At 37.3% G+C, this 20,937-nt stretch overlaps 1 pseudogene; it reads right to left on the reverse strand.

Annotated features, from left to right (window-relative positions):
- Positions 1-12,555: 12,555 nt before the first annotated feature.
- LOC112911321 (proteasome subunit alpha type-1 pseudogene) lies at positions 12,556-13,424 on the reverse strand (annotated as a pseudogene).
- Between the last annotated feature and the right edge of the window lie 7,513 nt (positions 13,425-20,937).

Here is a 20,937-nt window from a genome sequence, read left to right on the forward strand (position 1 = left end):
GGGACTCTGGGATCACGCCCTGAGCTGAAGGTAGACTATCATCTGCTGAGCCACCCAGGCGTTCCATTAGATTCTATTTAAATATACTCATTTGAAACATCTGGGGTGAATTCTGTTTCTTGTTAGAACCCTAACTGACATACATATGCAATGAAAAACCATAAACTTCATTGTTTCTAAAATTTTCTATACTTTATTCTTTTTATGATTTGTGATTTTGACTCGAGCTTATCTTCAATGGGTATTTTCAGAGAGTGTCACATTTGTACAGTATTATGAAGCTATTTTTGATAATGGATATTTGTGTTGGTCTGTCCCTTGCTAACTTCTTCAGCTGATTTTTTCCCACACTATTTAGCTATGGTGTATTTCAGTTTCTAGAACAAACTGTATTCTGGCTTTACTAAGGGCATATGCACATATTATTCAGTCTTTCTATTTTTTCACTTAGGTAATTTCAACTAATTCTTCAGATCTGAACTTAAACATCAGTTCCTCCAGGAAAGGTTTCTATGTCCCCTTCCCAGATCCAGGGACTTCTCATAGGGAAGTCTGCACCTCCCTTTTCATAATATTTATCACACTGTGCTGTAATTTTCTCTTTTCTGCTATGTATTCCACATTAAAATCCAGTATCTGTGAGAATGAGGTCTATGTCTTTATTCCCTACTTGCCCTGCATAATAGGTGGTACATAGAAAATGCTTAATAAAGAATTATTAAATAATTAATAAATGTTACTTTGCATTATATTACCTTAATGATAGGTAATACTGGTAAAAAAATTAATCTCTAACTTCAATATAAAAGTTTCTAGGAAGAAATTGATATGTCTGGGATTCAACATTTCTGTATGCTTAATGTAAATTCGCCCATGGTTCAACCTTGTGCTTGCTAAGGAATAGAAGAGCCCAGAATGAGACAGTGAGAGCTCTTAAAACTTAGCAATAACCCAAGAATCAAGTTCTGTATGTGGTATTACTTTAGCAGTGCTTGTTTTACTTTGGCATTTTGCTAAAAGGTCTTTTAGTGGCAGTCTGTTGGTGGTTGGAATTATTGATTATTTGATGAACATATTTTGGCTACTAAATATTTTTAGTAGACTAACTGATCAAGCAGAAATCATCTAATATTGGTTTTTTTGAAAGTCAATTTTGTTGGTTATGATAGTCGAATCCTCTTTATAATCATACCTATCATCATTATAAAGTTAATTATATCTTCAATGATCTATATTATCATCATCATTACCATAACTAAAGTAGCTTGTGCCAAGTGCTAAACACTTTGGTAAGTACTTTTTCTTGGATTTTCTCATACAGTTAGATCCCTAAAGTAGTACTGTGGGGTAGGGGCTATCATTAATATTTTATAAATAGTGACCTCGAGGCTTTGCTGGTTTATGTAACTTAATGTCAGGCATCAAGTGAATGACAGAACCTAAAATCAAATAACAAAGAATCTAACTGTAAATCTCGAGTGCTAGAACTGAATTGTAGAAAGTTCTGAAAATACAGATCAAAATAAACCTTAATTCCTACCATCTTGATGTATCTACTATTAATATTTTGGCACACATTAGATTACTCAGTGTGTGTACGCATGTATAGATGGATAGATTGTATATCTTTTGTCCAACTTTCCAATTAAATTTCCATTCTTATCAATTTTCTGTTTTCTTTATGTAGAATATACTTGCATTATCTCTAATGAACACATACTAATCCAGGAAATGAAGTTATAATTATTTTTAGAAATGAACACATACTAATCCAGGAAATGAAGCTATAATTATTTTTAGAAATGAAATATGTTTATGTCTTTTTTTTTAATAAATTAATTTTTATTGGTGTTAAATTTACCAACATACAGAATAACACCCAGCGCTCATCCCGTCAAGTGTCCCCCTCAGTGCCCGTCACCCATTGCCCCCCGCCCCCCGCCCTCCACCCCTTCCACCAACCCTAGTTCGTTTCCCAGAGTTAGGAGTCTTTACGTTCTGTCTCCCTTCCTGATATTTCCCACACATTTCTTCTCCCTTCCCTTCTATTCCCTTTCACTATTATTTATATTCCCCAAATGAATGAGAACATATAATGTTTGTCCTTCTCCGATTGATTTACTGCACTCAGCATAATACCCTCCAGTTCCATCCACGTTGAAGCAAATGGTGGGTATTTGTTGTTTCTAATGGCTGAGTAATATTCCATTGTATACATAAACCACATCTTCTTTATCCATTCATCTTTCGATGGACACCGAGGCTCCTTCCACACTTTGGCTATTGTGGACATTGCTGCTAGAAACATCGGGGTGCAGGTGTCCCGGCGTTTCATTGCATCTGAATCTTTGGGGTAAATCCCCAAAAGTGCAATTGCTGGGTCGTAGGGCAGGTCTACTTTTAACTCTTTGAGGAACCTCCACACAGTTTTCCAGAGTGGCTGCACCAGTTCACATTCCCACCAACAGTGTAAGAGGGTTCCCTTTTCTCCACATCCTCTCCAACATTTGTGGTTTCCCGCCTTGTTTATTTTCCCCGTTCTCACTGGTGTGAGGTGGTATCTCATTGTGGTTTTGATTTGTATTTCCCTGATGGCAAGTGATGCAGAGCATTTTCTCATGTGCATGTTGGCCATGTCCATGTCTTCCTCTGTGAGATTTCTCTTCATGTCTTTTGCCCATTTCATGATTGGATTGTTTGTTTCTTTGGTGTTGAGTTTAATAAGTTCTTTATAGATTTTGGAAACTAGCCCTTTATCTGATATGTCATTTGCAAATATCTTCTCCCATTCTGTAGGTTGTCTTTTAGTTTTGTTGACTGTATCCTTTGCTGTGCAAAAGCTTCTTATCTTGATGAAGTTCCAATAGTTCATTTTTGCTTTTGTTTCTTTTGCCTTTGTGGATGTATCTTGCAAGAAGTTACTGTGGCCAAGTTCAAAAAGGGTGTTGCCTGTGTTCTCCTCTAGGATTTTGATGGAATCTTGTCTCACATTTAGATCTCTCATCCATTTTGAGTTTTTCTTTGTGTATGCTGAAAGAGAGTGGTCCAGTTTCATTCTTCTGCATGTGGATGTCCAATTTTCCCAGCACCATTTATTGAAGAGACTGTCTTTCTTTCAATGGATAGTCTTTCCTCCTTTATCGAATATTAGATGACCATAAAGTTCAGGGTCCACTTCTGGGTTCTCTATTCTGTTCCATTGATCTATGTGTCTGTTTTTGTGCCAGTACCACACTGTCTTGATGACCACAGCTTTGTAGTACAACCTGAAATCTGGCATTGTGATGCCCCCAGCTATGGTTTTCTTTTTTAAAATTTCCCTGGCTATTCGGGGTCTTTTCTGATTCCACACAAATCTTAAAATAATTTGTTCTAACTCTCTGAAGAAAGTCCATGGTATTTTGATAGGGATTGCATTAAACGTGTAAATTGCCCTGGGTAACATTGACATTTTCACAATATTAATTCTGCCAATCCATGAGCATGGAATATTTTTCCATCTCTTTGTGTCTTCTTCAACTTCTTTCAGAAGTGTTCTATAGTTTTTAGGGTATAGATCCTTTACCTCTTTGGTTAGGTTTATGCCTAGGTATCTTATGCTTTTGGGTGCAATTGTAAATGGGATTGACTCCTTAATTTCTCTTTCTTCAGTCTCATTGTTAGTGTATAGAAATGCCATTGATTTCTGGGCATTGATTTTGTATCCTGCCATGCTACCAAATTGCTGTATGAGTTCTAGCAATCTTGGGGTGGAGGCTTTTGGGTTTTCTATGTAGAGTATCATGTCATCGGCAAAGAGGGAGAGTTTGACTTCTTTGCCAATTTGAATGCCTTTAATGTCTTTTTGTTCTCTTGATTGCTGAGGATGGACTTCCAGTACTATGTTGAATAGCAGTCGTGAGAGTAGACATCCCTCTCTTGTTCCTGATCTTAGGGGAAAGGCTCCCAGTGCTTCCCCATTGAGAATGATATTTGCTGTGGGCTTTTCGTAGATGGGTTTTAAGATGTCGAGGAATGTTCCCTCTATCCCAACACTCTGAAGTGTTTTGATCAGGAATCGGTGCTGTATATTGTCAAATGCTTTCTCTGCATCTAATGAGAGGATCATATGGTTCTTGGTTTTTCTCTTGCTGATATGATGAATCACATTGATTGTTTTACGAGTGTTGAACCAGCCTTGTGTCCCGGGGATAAATCCTACTTGCTCATGGTGAATAATTTTCTTAATGTGTTGTTGGATCCTATTGGCTAGTATCTTGTTGAGAATTTTTGCATCCATGTTCATCAGGGATATTGGTCTGTAATTCTCCTTTTTGGTGGGGTCTTTGTCTGGTTTTCGAATTAAGGTGATGCTGGCCTCATAGAACGAATTTGGAAGTATTCCATCTCTTGTTATCTTTCCAAACAACTTTAGTAGAATAGGTATGATTTCTTCTTTAAACGTTTGATAGAATTCCCCTGGGAAGCCATCTGGCCCTGGACTCTTGTGTCTTGGGAGGTTTTTGATGACTGCTTCAATTTCCTCCCTAGTTATTGGCCTGTTCAGGTTTTCTATTTCTTCCTGCTCCAGTTTTGGTAGTTTGTGCTTTCCAGGAAAGTGTCCATTTCTTCTAGATTGCCAAAGTTATTGGTGTATAGCTGTTCATAATATGTTTTTAAAATCGTTTGTATTTCCTTGGTGTTGGTAGTGATCTCTCCTTTCTCATTCATGATTTTATTAATTTGAGTCTTCTCTCTCTTCTTTTTAATAAGGTTGGCTAATGGTTTATCTATCTTATTAATTCTTTCAAGGAACCAACTCCTGGTTCTGTTGATCTGTTCCACAGTTCTTTTGGTCTCGATTTCATTTAGTTCTGCTCGAATTTTAATTAACTCTCTTCTTCTGCTGGGCGTGGGGTCCATTAGCTGCTTTTTCTCTAGCTCCTTTATGTGTAAGGTGAGCTATTGTATTTGAGTTCTTTCCCGTTTTTGAATGGATGCTTGTATTGTGATGTATTTCCCCCTCAGGACTGCTTTTGCTGCATCCCAAAGATTTTGAATGGTTGTATCTTCATTCTCATTAGTTTCCATGAATCTTTTTAATTCTTCCTTAATTTCCTGGTTGACCCTTTCATCTTTTAGCAGGATGGTCCTCAACCTCCACGTGTTTGAAGTCCTTCCAAACTTCTTGTTGTGATGTAGTTCTAATTTCAAGGCATTATGGTCTGAGAATATGCAGGGGATGATCCCAATCTTTTGGTATCAGTTCAGACCCGATTTGTGACCCAGTATGTGGTCCATTCTGGAGAAAGTTCCATGTGCACTTGAGAAGAATGTGTATTCAGTTGAGTTTGGATGTAAAGTTCTGTAGATATCTGTGAAATCCATCTGGTCCAGTGTATCATTTAAAGCTCTCGTTTCTTTGGAGATATTGTGCTTAGAAGACCTATCGAGGGTAGAAAGAGCTAGATTGAAGTCACGAAGTATAAGTGTATTATTATCTAAGTATTTCTTCAGTTTGGTTATTAATTGGTTTAAATATTTGGCAGCTCCCACATTCGGGGCATATATATTGAGGATTGTTAAGTCCTCTTGTTGGATAGATCCTTTGAGTATGATATAGTGTCTCTCTTCATCTCTCACTATAGTCTTAGGGGTAAATTTTAATTTATCTGATATGAGGATGGTTACCCCTGCTTTCTTTTGAGGGCCATTTGAATGGTAAATGGTTCTCCAACCTTTTATTTTCAGGCTGTAGGTGTCCTTCTGTCTAAAATGAGTCTCTTGTAGACAGCAAATAGATGGGTCCTGCTTTTTTATCCAGTCTAAAACCCTGTGCCTTTTGATGGGGTCATTAAGCCCGTTCACGTTCAGAGTTACTATAGAAAGATATGAGTTTAGTGTCATCATGATATCTATTCAGTCCTTGTTTTTGTGGATTGTTCCACTGAACTTCTTCTTAAAGGGGAATTTTAAGAGTCCCCCTTGAAATTTCTTGCAGAGCTGGTTTGGACGTCACATATTCTTTCAGTTCCTGCCTGTCTTGGAAGCTCTTTATCTCTCCTTCCATTTTGAATGAGAGCCTTGCTGGATAAAGTATTCTTGGTTGCATGTTCTTCTCATTTAGGACCCTGAATATATCCTGCCAGCCCTTTCTGGCCTGCCAGGTCTCTGTGGAAAGGTCTGCTGTTACCCTAAAATTCCTCCCCATAAAAGTCAGGGACTTTTTTTCTCTTGCTGCTTTAAGGATCTTCTCCTTATCTTTGGAATTTGCAAGCTTCACTATTAAATGTGGAGGTGTTGAACGGTTTTTATTGATTTTCGGGGTGGGGGATCTCTCTATTTCCTGGATCTGAATGCCTGTTTCCCTTCCCAGATTAGGAAAGTTTTCAGCTAGGATTTGTTCAAATACATATTCTGGCCCTCTGGCCCTTTCGGCGCCCTTGGGAACCCCAATTAAACGTAGGTTTTTCTTCCTCAAGCTGTCGTTTATTTCCCTTAATCTGTCTTCATGGTCTCTTAATTGTCTGTCTCTTTTTTCCTCAGTTTCCCTCTTTGCCATCAACTTGTCTTCTATGTCACTCACTTGTTCTTCCATCTCGTTAAGCATCCTTGTTAGGACTTCTAGCTTGGATTGCATCTCATTTAATTGATTTTTAATTTCTGCCTGATTGGATCTAATTTCTGCAGTCATGAAGTCTCTTGAGTCCTTTATGCTTTTTTCTAGAGCCACCAGTAGCTGTATAATAGTGCTTCTGAATTGGCTTTCTGACATTGAATTGTAATCCAGATTTTGTAACTCTGTGGGAGAGAGGACTGTTTCTGATTATTTCTGTTGAGGTGAGGTTTTCCTTCTAGTCATTTTGCTCAGTGCAGAGTGGCCAAAAACTAGTTGTATTGGGAAAAGGAGAAAAAAAGAGAGAGAGAAGGAAAGAAAAGAGAAAAAGAAAAAAGAGAAAGAAGAAAACAAGGGAAAAAAGAGAAGAAAAAGAGAAAGAAAAAGAAAGAAAGGTGAAAAAAAAAGGGGGGTGGGGTGGGAGAAGCAATCAGAAATCAAAATGAAAGAAAAAAAACACAAAACAAAACAAAACCAAAAACCAAAAACCAAAAACCACGGGGGAGTATCTTCTGATTCTGTATACTTTAAGTCCCTTGACTTCCCCTGGAACTGGTCCGTCTAGTTGGTCTTCTGGGGGAGGGGCCTGCTGTGCTGATTTTCAGGTGTTAGCACTTGGGGGACCTGCTCTGCCCCCTGCCTGGTGCAGGGCTCAGTGGGGGTTGTTCACCCCGTGAGGTCTGAGGAGGAACAACCGCAGTGGCGGGGGCAGCCCTGGAGCCCTGGAGCCCTGGAGTCAGCCCCCGCAGTAGCTCCGGGGCTCTCAGTCTGCAGGGCCTGGAGGCTCCGCGGCGGGGCCGCTGATCTGCTCAGCTCGGGGCAGGAGCGTCCTCGCTGTCCTGGGCCCTCCCGGCCTCTGCCTGTCCCCGGGGGGAGGCCAGATCCTGGGCTGTGTCCCGCGCCCTGTGCTCCGGGGCCTGCGCTGTTGGATTCGCGCTCCCGCCCCGCAGCCCCCTCCGCGGAGCCGCCGCCCGAGCCCCTCCGAGCTGCTCCGGGTCCCGCCGAGCGCTGCAGCCCTTAGGGAGCTCGGCGCACTCTCCCGGGGCGCAGGTGCCTGTTAGTGTCCCCGGGAGCCCAAGGGCATCCCCGCCTCCTGGGTCCTGCTCTAACTCCCTGCAGGCCCCTTTCAGCCCGGGAAGATGGTGCAGCTCCTGCTCCTCCGGGACGGGGCTCTCCTGTCCTGGGGACACTCGCCCCGGCCTCAGCCGGGCTCCTCGCGGGGCCCCTCCCCCTTGGAGGCCTTTTGTTTCTTTATTTCTTTTTCCCCGTCTTCCTACCTTGATAGAAGCGCGAACTCTTCTCACTGTAGCGTTCCAGCTGGTCTCTCTTTAAATCTCAGGCCGAATTCGTAGATTTTCGGGATGATTTGAAGGTTATCTAGGTAATTCGGTGGGGACAGGTGATTGGGGGACCCTACTCTTTCGCCATCTTGCCCCTCCTCTCTGTTTATGTCTTTATTACAAAAGTAATAAATATCACAATAGGCAGGTGAAAATTCTAAAATATCATGTTTTTTTTAAGGGATGCAAAGGAAAAATATTTCTAATTTTTTTAAAGATCTTATCTATTTATTCATGAGAGAGACACACAGAGAGAGAGAGAGAGAGGCAGAGAGGAGAAGCAGGCTCCCTGTAGGGAGCCTGATGTGGGATTCCATCCCAGGACTCTGGGATTATGCCCTGAGCCAAGGGCAGATGCTCAATGACTGAGCAATCCAAGCGTCCCTTGAATTTTTTTTAAACTAGAAATTTGGGCAGCCCCGGTGGCTCAGTGGTTTAGCGCTGCCTTCAGCCCAGGGTGTGGTCCTGGAGACCGAGGATCAAGTCCCAAGTCAGGCTCCCTGCCGTCAGGATCCCGCATGAAATGGAGCCTGCTTCTCCCTCTGCCTGTGTCTGTGCCTCTCTCTTTCTCATTCTCTCTCTCTCTCTCTGTCTCTCATGAATAAATAAAGTCAATCTTTAAAAAAAAACTAGAGACTTAATATATTGGGCATCATAATGACTCCATACTCATAACTGTATTACTCTTTTAAAGCTTATATTCCCTTTGGAATTGTCATATTGTCATTTAGATAAAGCCTTGATTTAGTTTTCTAATAGATGGTGTTTCAGGGTCTATATGGGATCCTTTTTATTTACTATGAGAAAATATATGTGTGATATTTTCTGTGATGTTAAAGTTTCATTTCTGTATTAGTATTTTGTGAATGCCCTATAGTATTTTGCACTTAGGAGCAAATAGTAAAAATTTATACATATATTTGAGAGATAGGTAGATAGATAGATAAGGTGTTCTTCCTTTAGATGGATAGATTTTGCTTCATATTTAACTTAGTATTTTTTTATTATTCATATGACCTTATCAATATCCTATGTTTTAGATCTTAAACTATTAAAATAAAGTGCCTGCTTCTGTTTAAGTAACTTTATGTAGCAATTAATTCCATGAAATGCATAGAGGCAAGTATTTTAAAATGATGGTAATATTATGACATACTATTTAAAATATATGTTGATTCTACTAGCTTTTTCCACTTGCTAAGTTCTGTCCAAGACAAATCAGTAAAGATTTTCCTGTGTCTGAAGCCAGCACAATTAATTGGGAAGCATCTGTTCTGTGTTAATTATATGTAGTTTAATGAAAGTCCAAATTGATCTGGTCCTTCTCCATCTCTCAAATTCTTTTCCACTTACCTCTTCAGTGTGCAGATTTTGGAGACATTTGAAACCTGATTTGTCATTGAACAATTGACATTAGGTAATGATGGAGTCTTAAGGGAGTTTTTTGTTTTGTTTTGCTTTGCTTTTTTTTAAGGGAGCTTTCAAGAGGATTTAAGTCATAATTGACCATCTGAGGGGTCGGGGTGAGACACTTCATCCCCGTGGAGCTGACAATATTAAGAATGCTTATGTGGCATTATTTGTAATTCCAATTCCAAATCCATCTGGAGTTTTCTTTTTAAGGAAAACCGCATATAAAATGTGCTCATTTTCAATAAAAGTTTTATCTAATTTCTTGTCTTAGAATGAAGATTTGTTTCTGAGGCAAGGTTAGCAAATGCTACTATTTCTCATGTTTGACTCTATTCATAGATTCCTACCACAGGTATTTATCAAGAATTTATAGGCATATGTTAATCTTTAAGGATTTCTTTTTTCCCCCTCAGCCTCTGGAAATGGTAGTTTGAATTTGGAGCTGTGCATGTACAGTGCCCTTGTCTTCTCCCTCCCTCACTGCAGTTCCAGGGACAATAGTGCTCAGAGGTTCAATGTGGTCCAGTAGGTTCAATAAACTGGATAGGCCTGTGCACTTGGGCCAGATAGGTAGACACAAAGAGGAGAAAAGAGTTTACTTATAAGCATTATGGGGTAGGGAGGTTATTTGGAGGAGGTGCATGGGTAAAATCATTCTAGGGAGAAAGAAGTGCCCACGTAAAGGTTTGGCGATGAGTAGCGTGGTATAATTGAGGAAGTAAAAGACTTGTCACTAGAATGCAAAGTAAGGGGGAGGTGGTGGTGGGACCAAGTATGTCCCCCAGTTAAGAGTCATGTCAGAGTCATTGCATGGCTTAAAGGGGAGATTCTTGTTTTATAAGATCACTCTGATTACTATACACAGAATGGTTTGGAGGAGGGAGAAACTAGGGGCTAGCCCAGCACTCAGGAGTCTGCTATACAAATCAATCCTATTAAAAGGTAGCATGTGACGGGATCCCTGGGTGGCGCAGCGGTTTGGCGCCTGCCTTTGGCCCAGGGCACGATCCTGGAGACTCGGGATCGAATCCCACGTCAGGCTCCCGGTCCATGGAGCCTGCTTCTCCCTCTGGCTGTGTCTCTGCCTCTCTCTCTCTCTCACTGTGTGCCTATCATAAATAAATAAAATAAAAATTAAAAAAAAATAAAATAAAAGGTAGCATGTGAGACAGAGAAATACAAATGCTGTATGCTTGGTCTCTCTTATAGGTAAGATCAAATATATGTGTATATGTGTGTACATTTACATATTTTTATGCTTTTTTTTTTTTTTAAAAAGCTCATAGATACAGAGAACAGATTGATGGTTGGGGCAGGGTAGAGGAAGATGGGTGAAATGTTTTTAATGTTTTTTTCTTTTTAGTTTAAATAAATTGAATAAAAGAAAATAACATGTGACTTCTGTTGAGGGAATTCAAATTAAAATAAAGACTTAGTTCAATCTGTATAAGAACTCTAGTTTTCTGATAATCCCTACAAATTTGAAAATCCCAAGACATTTCTAGCCTTAAAGCAACATACTTCATCAACAGGAAAAACCTCAATGGCACATGCTTCTATTTCCAAAGTTTTCCATGTATAGATATTTCCAGGAAATTGATCTCCCCTTAGCTGAAAATATTATCATTTTAACTAATAGAAGAACTAATAGAAGAACAGTGGCTTTGGGGAGAAGATGATTTTTTTTTTTTCTGTTAGTGGGAATGTCTTTTTTTGTCATCTAAAATCTCAATGTGACAGCTCTTTTTGTACTGGTCCCAAGTCCAGGGACATTGACAAGAATAAGTGGTAGATCTCACTAATTTGGTGGTACAGCCTCAATGGTATTATTCTTGAAAATCCTTTCTCTGGAGTATTGAGGGAAAAAGCAATCAAAAGGAACTTTAAGAAATGAATGATGATAGGCCACCTGAGCCAGTTTGATTATTCAGTGGGGTCAGAGTATATCAATCATTTCTCCTATGTAAATTTTCTAACAGTTGGAAACAGATTATAACCTAAGAAATTGAAACTGAATGAGTAGCTCACCAGGATTCAGAGACTTTAAGACAGAACAAGAAAATATCTTAGAAGGAAGTTAAGGCATCATGAAGTCCCTTTGGTCTTATAGTCAATAACAACATGTTCTACAAAAGAAAAGAAGGAAAGAATTAGGAAAAAGAGGAAAGAGAAAAATAGAAAAAAAGGAAAGAAATAGAGTTGAGTGTCCCCTAAATGGTGTCTGTCAATCTGCACTCAGGTCAGACTTAGATTAAAGTAGAATTAGAGACTTTCCCCTATGAACTAGTTTTTTTTTTTTTCCTGTACATTTGCAAGTATTTTTTTTTACCTCACCTTGAATTTAAATAAATTTAAATTAAATGAATTTAAATGAATTTAAATAAATTCATTCTCTTTGGTTGAAGTAAGTTAAGAGTTTTCCATGTTTTTGGCAAGATTTATGGGGCCTCAGGTCACTCCTAGAAAGTAGGGAGATGGCTTTGAGTCAGATTCCAAATCTAGAGAAAGTCCAAGTTAGATAAATTGAAGGACAGAAAAGAAGTGGTAACTCAAGCAAAAGAGAAAAGATACAGTCAACTATAGGCATCAGAGCTCCTTTCAGCTATAGACACCAGAGCTCCTTTCATCTGAACTGCCATTCAAGTATAATAACATTTTTTAGATGAAAAGAGATTTGATTCCATAGAATTATTGATAAAAGGAAAATTAATAAAACCTGGAAGAAGTTTATGTGTCACTGAGTTTTTAAATGTTAACACAGTTACATCGCTTTAGGTCTCAGTTTAATATTGTATATGATTTCAAATTTACATAAATTATTATAGGATTGCAAATCCTGAAAAAATTGTTTTCTTTCCTACTTTTATTGAGTAGAAGGGAATGAGAGTAATATGTGATAAGAGTAGCCATTTGCCCTTGACTCTTTCAAATCAGATGGATTCTTATTTGTAATTGGAATAAAATTTAACTAAAATCTTTTTTTTTCAGGTGAAACAATTTTATTTCACAGTTGTCTTTAAAACCACAAAGACACTATGTTCTTCATATAAAAACATTAGTGCAGATAACTATACTTTCTAGAAAACGATTATATAGACCCTCTCAAAGAAAAATGCACACCATTATATGGTTCAGACAAGTTACTTGGGAAAAACACATCTGGACCGATTCCTAAAACGTACCAGAAGACCAGGCTGCATCTTCTGGTTCAAAGTATAGATTACTGTCATCAGTAAGGGCTCCTGCATTCTTACATATTTGATAATATGCATATAGACTGGTTTGTGACTTAATGCTCCATTGGTTCATCAGCCTTTCCTGCAGGTTCATTAGCAGGTTGAGCAGGCTGTGCCTTTCTCTGTGGTCTTTCTTCAAGACCTTCCAGGAGCGGAGATACATCATCATCATCATAAATTGTAAATTCCAAGTCTTTACCAACAATTCCCATGGAAACATCCTTTGTAGGTAGGTCCTGTTCTGCAGGAAGTGTCTTTCCTAAGGCACTCAGACCATGTTTAACCAGCTCATTCAAATTGCACTCCATAAACCCAGACATATGTTTCTCCAAGTAAGTACAAGCTGATTGAGAACGGGCTCCAATGGACATGGCTCTACAGTCAAAATAGTTGGCAGATGGACAGGTTTGGAAAATGTGAGGGCCCATATCATCATAAGCAGCAATAAGCAGTCAAACACTATATGGTCTCCGGCCATACCTTGTGTTGGTATCTGGGTCTTGCTTCCAATTAGAGATACAAGACAAGACACAGGAAGAGGTCTGTCAAATACAAATCTGGAATGCAAACACTCGCATAAAATTACGTAACAATCTAGCATGAGCAGTAAGTCCCGCAACTGAGATACCAATATGGTTATCAACATGAAGAATTTTCTTCTGATGAGCTGCAAGCTCTGACTTTGCTCTCTTCAATGCAACCAACACTGCATGGGTTTTTTTATTTCAGACCAACTGTGGCTGAACCTTTTTTGACAGCTTCCATTTCATATTCAATTTGATGAATCCTGCCCTGAGGGCTCCAAACAATGACGTCATTGTCATACTGGTTGCGAAACATGGTTCCAGCGGGGGTCCGGCTAAGGCCTCCGGCAGAGGTGGCAGCTTCAGGAGCACCAAAATTTAACTAAAATCTTAATCTCACTACCCCTAAGACCGTCTACTCCAGGTTCTCCAGTTATACTTTTCTTAAACTATTCTAGGCCTTTGAAGAAGATGCATGTTCGGTTTTATGATTTCTGCAGATCCCAGAACTTGCTGTTGATAGCTATTTCAGTGCCAAACAAACCTATTACTTTAGTAAAATGCATTTAGCATTCAATTGAATCTAATAGCTTTCAAAATGACTCAATGCAGTCATATAGCAATTATCCCTACTAATGGAGCAGAACAGTAGCATCAATAATTCCAAAATACAGGTTATATAAGTATCTTTTCCATTTGGCCTAGAATTACATTGTGCTAACATCTATCCTTGAGCATTAACCTTCAATACAACATTTCAGATGATGGAATGCTCATCTAGGAATCAGGAAAAGTAAATTCAAATTCTTACTGACACTAACATCTTTGTCCCTCGGTTTCCTTATTTCTATCAAATTGTGGAATTACTAATTATTTAAACTGTGTTTCAATGCTACCTAATAAGGTAGGAGCTTTCATAGGGAAATTGGAGGTCTCGTGAGATAGACCTTAGGGCACTCTGTGGAGTCCACTAGAGCAGTGTCTCAAGACTATGTTTTACAAGTAGTAAAATATATAAAAAGAGATTTTTTTCTTGAAAAAAGAAAATCGCTGTGGTAGACAGTCTCTAAGACCCTCTTTAACTTGAAAGTTTTATTTCCATGTATTTATTGAATATCTAATATTTTTTAGCACAATATGCTTTCCTAAGCAATTGCCACCAAGTGAAGGGTTTTGATTTTGGTTGCCTGACAGTAAGCAAACGTCTTTTATTACCTTCTAAAATATAGATACAACACCAATCAAAAACAAAAGTACAATATTTTATGTTGTTTAATACTGATAGGACACCCATTGGTTCATAAAACAAATCAAGTAATTTTATTTCTTCTAAAGATGTGTTATCTTTGTTAGGTTAGGTTTGTATATTTTAGAGGCTGTCAATCGGACGTAATAAATTGTAACCTCTTCTGCTGCAAAAGGATAATCTAATTCCCTTGTTGACTACAAATAAAGCTACTGCTTAAATTTATCATTTTTCAGGCTTTCAGCAATGATTAACTTATATGGGTTTTGTTGTTCTTTAATTAAATTGTCCTTAACCCATGGGCTGGCAAGCATATTTGTGATAATTATAAATAAAATATTTTGCATTTTTTATGTGTATTAAAACTTTATTTTTTATCTTCTCCCCAACAACACTGAAAAGAGTGGCTCACATGTGAAAGCTTTTTAAAATGACTTCAGTACATACATGAATTTGAACTTTTGAAAGCTGAACAGTGTAGATTTGAGATCTGTTGTCTAAGTAGTATTGTGAAGGTTGATATTCTTCCTAACAAGGTAACTGGGCTGTCCCAATTTTCTTGGTTTACAAAAATTAGTATTTTTAGTACACATTATTGAGGCCACATCTGTACATTTTATGGGAATGAATAATAATCAAAGGCTTCCTCTGACTTACGTGTTCTTTGTAGCAAGGCCTTTACTTATCCTGCCAAAAGTGAACAAAAACTCAGATGGATGAGGTTAGTTTAATTAAGAGAAAAAATGTAATTGTAAAACTTGGCAAAAAACTGAGACCCCATGTGCATTTCAAGGTCTTAAACTGAACCACTTAGTATGTTATAAAACTGGTTTAATAACATACACACACACAGATAAAGGTCACAATGTCTCCACCACAAGCATATATGTATTTTTTAAATGTTATAAGAGAAAGTATCTGGAGACTTAGTGACTACAAGTTGAGTAGTTGAGTATTAAACAATCATATAATATAACTTGGCAAATATTGCCATATGGAAACAAATTACATTTATAGAAGCATAGCTGTGTAACTGTGGTATTTAAGAAGAGCATGAGTCTAGAGCCAGATTGCCTAGATTCAAATTTCAGAAGAACCACTCACTAGCTGTGTCACATTAGGCGAGTGCTTGTTCTCTCCAAGATTAAATTTCCTCATTTGTAAATGGGGATATTACTAGTAATTATATCTGAAATTTAAGGTGAGGTTAACTGGATTATTCTATGTCAAGAATTTGCTTGATGAAAGCATTGCCAGCCACATAATAAGTCCTCAATAAATACTATATTTTTATATAATACACATTATTTGAAATTACGCATATTTTGCATTACCTAAATATAATTATAATATCTATTTTAATCAGAGCATTTAAATCTAGGGCAATAATAAATTGATCAAGATATATCCATATCCTTACTACACATTCAAAAGGACATTTTAGCAACTGCATAATTTTCATAAGAAAAAGGGCTAGATAATTAAAAATGGCTAAATAATGTTATAAAGGAAATTCTAAAGAGTCCAGAATATTAAGAGGGCAGATCGAAGGTAACACCTTCAAATATTAATAAGGGAAATCCATCTGTATTAATTAGACTCATTAAAAAGAAATCTAGGATCCACTATGTTGCCACTATGACAAAAGCCACAGAGAAGGAAAAAGAGCATGAGTCATTGATGGCTTCGTTTAAATCAATATAGCTGAATAGTCTCCTGATTCCTTTTTGCCTGACATAATTAAGCATTCTACTCTTTTAAGCCACTGTAGTAATAGTTCTGCTACTGTCAGGCAAACACGATCCTACACCTTATATTGTGGTGACAGAGAATACAGAGCAGATCAGATTATCCAAATTAAGAGCACATCACCCAGAATTATTTACATCTTGTTCCTTTCCAGGAGATATCTAAGCTGTTCCAAGGTGTGTTTTGATACATAAATAGATTCTTAGCCCTAGTCCCATAATAAGCGAATGGCTAGTGCTTATTTGGCCATATTGCAGTCTCCAGTTTGATATAATGAAATTGCTATCAGCAAGCAACAAAAATCACCTTCCAGTGAAGAATGTGATTAAGGAATGTGCTGTCTGGTGTTACAAATCAGAAAATCTATGAAATTCACTGGTACCTAGTATCTCCCATTGAAGTTCTTGGCAATCAGGCAGACAATCTGGATTCCATGAAATTCTAGGAAAAGGTGTGGATTGCAAAATGCTTTAGTGAGAATTCAGAACAAAGAGTAAGGTCAAAAAGTAAAAATGGAATGTCATACTAGCACTTCTAAGGGCATGAGCGGAATACTTCAACCTCAGCTATACCCACATGCTATCCCATTCATTCAAATTCCCTTAGCTTTCCACCATAGAAACTGAGTTTAGGAGTACCAAGGAATTTTATGGATCATCTATTTAGGATGTTGAATAATATTGCCTTTTCTTATCAGTGACAGGTTAGAGAGACTTCTCTCAAATTGACTAATGAAGTTTATTCAAAATCTCCCTAAATTTTAAATTTCAGAAACATATACATGTAAAAAATATTTTAGCAGAAATTCTTAATAACACTATCCTATGAATGAAATTTATTTATTCCAATCTTTTAAAATAATTCTTTGTGATAGAGATTGTTCAAGGTGCTTGGAGTTATTAATATTTAAGCAAGTAGAAATTGGAGACAGAGTCATTCATATATAAGAACTTGATATATGATAGAAAGTGTTGAAGAAAGAAATGAGGAAGGAATTAGAAGACAGTATATTGTCCCACTAAGTAGAAAAATTACAAAACAATCTTTTCATTTAGTAATATCTACAAACATAAGCTTTAGAAGGATTAAGGACCTAAAGGTAAATTATAAATAATATTTTATATATTAGAACTTCTGTGTGATCTATGATTGAGAAAGGACTTAGTAAACCAATCTCCCATGGAACAAACCGAGGGGAAAAAAGATGCTTGTTTTTATTAATATTAAAGATTTTTTATTCAATAAAGAATGTCACTAACAAAGTTAACAAATAATATATTGGAAGAAAATATTTACAGTGTCTAAAAATAAGGAATTAATATCTGGAATACATAATGAACTCCTGAAAATCAAAAGTAAAGGATTAGAGAAATTGACAAATATTACAATGTGGTAATTCCCAGATGGAGAAATCTATATTACTAATAACTTTAACTCATTAGCATGTAATGAAAAGAAAAGAAAAAGGAGAGAAAAAAACAAGAAGAGAGGATTTTTAAATCCATAAAATTATAAAATCATATAAAACTTATTGATGCCAAGAGCTGCAAAGGGTACAAAGATATTGGAACCCTCGGCCACTGCTGGCTGAAGAGTTTGCTGTCAGACTGAGTTACGTATAACTTCTGACCCAACAATCTCACTCTGGAGCATATGGCCCAGAAAAGTTTGCTCACCCCTCACCTCCACTGTGCATCTCTGCAGGGAAATGTGTTCACTGCAGCAATACGTTCAGGAGTGGGAGATTGATGACATTCTAAGTATTTCTCACAGGAAAATACACACTATGGAATACTTTTCAGAAGTTAGAAGCAATGGTCAAGAGATTCACACAACATCAGTGGATCTTAAAAACACAGTACTGAGTGAAAAAGAGTAAAGCAGAATTGGATGGATATTTTAACCCCCTTTCCGTATTTTTGAAATACACACACACACAAAAAAAATCCGATAAGTAAAAGACATATATGAATTTTTAAAAGACATCAAACAATCGGAATAGTTGCCTAATGGGGAGGGAAGGGATGAAATGAGAGGAGGTTATAGAGGTAAAATAAAGGAATTTTAAAAAGATGTCAGTTTAGGAACTGTGCAGAGTGATATGATGTTATCATGCCAAGACAAAAGGAGTAGAATAATCTCAACTTTCTAGATCTGGGGTCCCCTAACAAAAGAACAAATAAACACAATAAGCAAATAGCAAAAAAGGAAAAAAATAGTGATAGGTCATGGTAACCTGTATCATGGGAAACCAAGAATAAAAATTCATAATGCTAAGAGTAAAGCAGAAAACCAAATTGCAGTATAAGCTACACACATGGCCAAAATAAAATACATAAGATTATACCTAATGATGCAAGCATTCATTAGTTCAAGGCCATATGAACCTTGGGGAAAGAGGCAAACTCCAAGAAGGCCTAATGATATGTGTTCTATGAGAAGTAAAGGAGGAAAGTGATAAGAGCACACACTTTGAATCCAGGTGCCCCTTTTTTTCTAATTTGGATTCTGGCTCTTTTTATTTGTGCCATCTAAGAAAGATGATTTTAATTACAAATTTCAGTTTCTTCCTCTGGCAAATGAGAGCAATACTACTTAGATTTCAAATGTGTTAGGAGTATGTAAGATGATGTATGTCAAATATATATATATATATATATATATATATATATATATCATATGTATATATATAAAACCAAAATGAAATTAGGGGGAAAAGATAGTGTCTCATTTGACTCTTCAGTGAGAACAGATTAGAGTGAAAAACAAGTATAAGGACAAGTCAACTAGTATTGGATCATTAAATCTTTAAACAAGGGTCAGAATTCACACTTCCCTGGGATAGCCTTACTAATCCCTTAATGGTATTTTTAAAAGAGGTGGTATAAAGGAATGCTGATAGTACCCCCAGGACCTATTGACGATGTTACCTTCCTGCAGAGTCCCATTTTAGTTCATCTGCTTCCCTCTCTTCACACGTTCAAGTTAGACGTACTTCTGGTGAATGAACTCAAGACTTATTTTCCCCTTAAATCATTGCTTGAGTATTTAGGTTCATGGCTTTGTATCTCTCCTTTCATTCCTAGGAAAAAATATAGGCAGTACTGCTTATGTAGAAATTAGTACTTCCAGTAAATCCAGCTAAAGAAATTGCTTTGGAATAAGCCGGGAAAGCAAAATCTTGCCACTGATATGACCTTGAATATCCACAGTTAAAATCTATCACTAGAACATTCTAGATACTTTGCCTAGTAGCTATGTCTGTATAATATTAAAATATCACAAAGAGAAGCAAATATTTATATGTATATTATATATATTGCAAATATATATATAATTATCCAAGTCAGATTAATAATGCTCCTCAACAAATATTCTAACAATATCTACTGCCTCTTGAATAATATGTAGGCAGAATCCTAAGAATTCACCCTTGTTAATTCCTTCCCATTTGAGCATGGATAGAACCAGTGCATACAATAAAATATCACACATGTCATTATATTGTTATATAGCACAGGTGACTATAGGGATAAAAGGATTATAGGAAGAACAGTCCATGTTGGCTTAATCTGATCACATGAACCCTTTAAAGACAGAAAGTTTTGTCATGCTGGTTGTGGAAGTGCAGTGCAGAAAACCTAACATGAGGAAGACTTCATGCACCATTGATGGCTTTGAGTGAGGAGGGGGTCATCTGAGAAGAAATGTGGCGGGCCTTTGTTAGCTGACAGCAGGCACCTAACAGCTATCAAGAGAACCGAATTCAAACCTACAGTCACAAGGAACTGGATTCTGCCAACAGCTCAAATAAACTTGGAAGCAAATTTTCTCCCAAGCCATTTTTTTTTAAGATTTATGTATTTATTTATTTATGGGAGACATAGAGAGAGAAGAGAGAGATAGGCAGAGGGAGAGGCAGGCTCCCCATGGCGGGGGGTGCCCATCTGGGATTTGATTCCAGGACCCCAGGATCACTGCTTGAGCCAAAAGCAGAGGCTCACCCACTGAGCCACCCGGGCGCCCCTCCGCCAAGCCTTCTGATAACTGCCGAGCCCAAAAGTACCTTGATTTCAACCTTATGAGACCCTCAACAGAGTCATTGTTTGACTTACAAAACTGTGAGATAATACGTGGGTGTTGTTTTAAGCACCTGAATTTGTAATTCCTTGCTGCAAGAACAGAAAACTAATACAAATAAGGAATTCTACAAGACAGTACTTTCTAAAACTACCATGAAGCATTCACATGCAGGTATAGAAGGGAGCATGTTTTCATTTCTCTTGAATAGAATTGATGAATCCTATGGTAAGTGTAACTTTATGTAAAAATGCTAAATTGTTTTACAAAACGGCTGTACCATTCCTACTAGCAATGGACGGGAGCTGTTCTCCCACATTCTTGCCAGCATTTTGTATTGTGGTATGAGTCTGGAAATGCGATCTTGTTTCATGTTTTATGAAAGAGTTTGTTAAGAATCCCTGCTAAGACTCTTTAAGACTTTTAACATTATTCTGTTCACTGTATATTTTCATCCATCCTTTTATTTTTGTGTGTGTGTTTTTTTAATGTGGTTTTCTAATAGACAATGTGTAGCTGGGATTTGCCTTCTTACCCAATCTCACAATTTCTGCCCTTAATATGTTCTGTTTAGAGCTTTTAGATAGAGTATGATAATTGATATTACTGAATTTAAATCTACTCTCTTGCTATTTTTATTTTGTACTTTTATATTTTTGCTTTTGTGTTTTCCAATCTGTTTTATGTTCTTCTCTACCTCTTCTGACCCTTTTAAAATTGAGTATTTTTATGATTGCATTTTACCCATACTATT

The sequence above is a fragment of the Vulpes vulpes genome, chromosome 1, assembly GCF_048418805.1.
Source record: "Vulpes vulpes isolate BD-2025 chromosome 1, VulVul3, whole genome shotgun sequence".
Classification (NCBI taxonomy): domain Eukaryota; kingdom Metazoa; phylum Chordata; class Mammalia; order Carnivora; family Canidae; genus Vulpes; species Vulpes vulpes.